This window comes from Gossypium hirsutum, chromosome A04, assembly GCF_007990345.1.
Source record: "Gossypium hirsutum isolate 1008001.06 chromosome A04, Gossypium_hirsutum_v2.1, whole genome shotgun sequence".
Lineage (NCBI taxonomy): Eukaryota > Viridiplantae > Streptophyta > Magnoliopsida > Malvales > Malvaceae > Gossypium > Gossypium hirsutum.
Window position 1 is genome coordinate 22,040,637 of NC_053427.1, and position 3,893 is coordinate 22,044,529.

The following is a 3,893-nucleotide window of genomic DNA, read 5'->3' on the forward strand; positions in this document are numbered from 1 at the left end:
GTTTTTCTGCCGAACCCCAGGTTGTCTAAGAAAGACCCACAACTTTTGCTCATGTCGCGACTTGAACCCAACACCTCTCTTTACTCCTAACGCCATCATACCACTGGGCTAAGCGCATCCTTTGTGTCAAATTTCCACCAAACATATTTATAAGGCCTAAACGCCTGCTTCCCTACTAATCATATGCGCAATAAAAATTTTTGCCAAGGCCAGGACTCAAACCCTGGACTTCCTGCTTGCTACCAACGCCTTTTGCCACTAGGCCAAGCATTTCCTTGTGTCAAATTTTACTAAGCCTTATTAACAAGCCTTCCACCTAATGCTCAGGGTCCTTTAGAAAAAAAACAAAATTTTGCTAAAGCCCAGAATCGAACCCAGGACTTTTTCCACACTACCAACCCTTCCTAAATCACTTAACAATTAGACTAAACATGCAATTATAAAATATTTAAACACATTTCATTTATTTAAGCCGCCTTCTAACCTATCCCAAAGTCAAGGCCCATTACTTCTAGGCCCAAAATTTAGGGTGTTACAATTCACCCTTCCTAAAAAAAATTTCATCCTCGAAATTTCTAAATAATAGGGTAGTTGTGTATCAACTAACCCACTATGCTACCGCTGTGCACTCTGATCCTAATAAGTTTAATATATATTCAAAACATCCACCTATCGCAAACATTCTCAAACACACAAAATAAGTATCAAATCCAAATTCAAGTGTTTTAATACAATCTGATATCTAAGGAAATCCTATTCAATATAAACAATTAATAGTTTAAGACATATTATAGTATAATAGTTCAACATAATTCAGTAGTAAGAGAACTTACTTGGCTCGACGTCGGAGACCCGGTGTGCCATACAATAGGATCTTTCAAAACCACCTTAATATCATTTGTAAATAATTTTTAAAGCCCAAAAACAAAGCCCATTTCACAGTCTGAGTTTTGAACTTGGCTCTGATACCACTAAATGTAACACCCCCAACTCAGCCCGGACGTTATGGCCGAATCTGGCGTGTCACATTGAAGTGTTTTAGCGAAAACCTTGTTTTCATTGAAAACCCTTCTTTAAAATGATACACAGCAATTGCTTTTAAACTCTCTTTTCAGTTGCGGAAGCTTTGTTTAAAACATTTAATTTAAATGTAACTTGTCATTTAAAAATTTAGTTGCGGAAACATAGTATTTAAAAAAACAGGTATGGTTCAACGTTCTACTTCTAATAAATATAAAGCATAAAAATGATATTAATCCTAATTTGAAATATTAGCCAGAGGAAAGACCTTGTTACAACCCAAATCAAATAGAAATAATTTAAAATCAAAATATTAAAAATTACATAAAGACTAAGTCTAAACTTTTTATGCTATTTGGCCACCTCCGAGTCCCTCCATCAGTAGAACTGCCTACTGAGGATCACTTGAAAATTTTAAAAGGAGGGGGTGAGTTTCGAAAACTCAGTGTGTACAGCCCTTAACGAGTATAAAGAAATCATCAGTTATTTTGGACCTGAGCCCAATTCAATAATGGTGGCCTTTGGGCCTTTGCCCATGTTAGCCTCAGTTGGGCCAAAGCCCACATCGCAATAATATCACAATAATATCATACGTGCAATGCTGTGCAACCCACCCCAATAATCCAATCGTTACACACCAACACCATCCCCCGGTACACATCATGTAGGGATATAAATATCGACCCACCTAACCGATACACATCAATGGTATCCCGGTTGCGGTACTACCTTTATTGTAGCAAGCTGCCAATCATATATTAGGCTTAATAACCGTCGGTGGATCTACAGTTGTCAAGCAACCATGCGATCGTCATATACTTCCTTCGTTCCATAATTCCCAACCCATATGCAACCTAAACAGAATATCATATGAATGCATATGAATGCAACAGGTATACATGTATCATCCATAAATCTCACATTCCACACATAGGGTTATTTTAGTCATTTTCGCCCTTAGGGGAATTTTGGTAATTTTCCTTTATTACTAGTTTTTTACTTACCTTAGCCGGTTAAAAAATCCCTGTTAGCTAAGATAAACAGATACTATGCACCAGGTAAGATTCTAAAGAAGAGAAGGTGAGTTATTAAGACCGCTTAAGTACCAAGCTCTCCCTAATTGAATCCTAGACATGCATATACCCGTTGCCACACCATAACCCTATGACTTGTCCACAGTCTCAATAAATTAATCAAGTTTTATGCAGTCATCATATACTAGGCCCAAAACCCCTTACAAACCCAAACAAGTCCACAGACATGCTTATGGCCTACTAGGCCCAATCTCATTCATATGGCCCATTAAGCCCAAATCACATCTATATGGCCCACTAGGCCCAATCACTTTTATAGTCATGCTCACATACGATTTTCCATCACATAGCATCAATTATTAATTTTTTCCCCAATAGCCCATCGGGCACATTTAGCCCATGTTGGCCCGATTGGGCAATTCACAGCCTAAGTCCATGGAATCGGCCATGGGGCCTCAGATAACCTATCGCTTTCCCCCTTACGAGTGTTCACGCACTCGCAAGACTACCGTAGCCAAACTTTCAGCTTTTTTGGCATTTTAGCTTTTCGACATTTCGACTTTTCAGGATTTGCCAATTTACTTTTGTGTGTGCAATGTATGTACACACCTTCGGCTTTATATAAGGCTATCATAGGGTAGAAGTACACACCTTATCACCTAGAGTACTAAGTACTCATAATCACCCGAACCTATATTCAACATTATACTCTATTAGTCACATCCCATTAATCCAAAATAAATCCACTACTTACCGAAGAACAACCTATACTTGCCTTGACTAGATGATCGGCTACGATCTGCCTACGTAACTCGAAATCTGACGTAGTCCCCCTTCAGCATCCAGGCGGAAAGCCCCTAACGGCTGACACCTTGTGTCGCTTAAACTTGGGAGCCTTTATCTCAACCACTCTGTTAGAACCCCCTTTTTCCATCAACTAATACTTAGCCCGCGATAACACTCTTGAATGAGAGGGAAAAAGAGAAATAAATGGAGAAACCATGGGTTAACGAAAGTATTGGAAAGGATAAGAAAAATCGGCATTTAAAAGTGTATAAATGAAAAAACTTAGAAATATTTAACAAAAGCCGAAGAAGATCTAATTCACTAACCGATTACGAGATCGCTTGCCAACAAGAAATCAAACCCCCAAAGTGTATGACTCAACTTTTAAATGAAAAAGAAACAGACGGCTAAGTTGAAGAGGGAAGAGGTTGATTTAATTAAAATAGGGAAGAAAAGATCAAGAGTTTGGCTTAAAGAAAAGAGGAGATGATATGCGACTGAACCACATAAAAACAACAAATGCCTTACTTGCCCATACGACACACATATATATTCTAAAATAAATAAATAAATAAAAATACAAACCTACACTCCTCAATCGACTTGAACTTGTCCAGTTAAATTCCCTTCAATTTCTCCAATTTTTTTCACCATCATATCCACACTTAATCCTCATCCTTATCCCCTTGATTTTAGCCAACAATTCCAATTTGAATTGCATTCAAATTACTTCCAGCGAATAGCAATCCTTCCCCATGTTGAGTAGCAAAATTAAACTCCCTTTTGCGCATGCCAACTACTCGAACTCTAGCCCTCCAACTTCCCAGGATGCTGCTGGCCACTGCACCACATCCTATCTTGTGCTACCATTCGGTCACAGTTAACTATAAGGCTTATATGCCTAAGCCTTAGTTTTCTTAAAGAATAAAAATTTAAACTTTGCCAGGCCTGGAATTCGAACTTGCAACCTCTCATATTCACAGCATGCTTCTCACCACTGCACCGCAGGCGTTCTTGTGCCATATTCCATCCCTAACTATTTTTAAGGCCTAT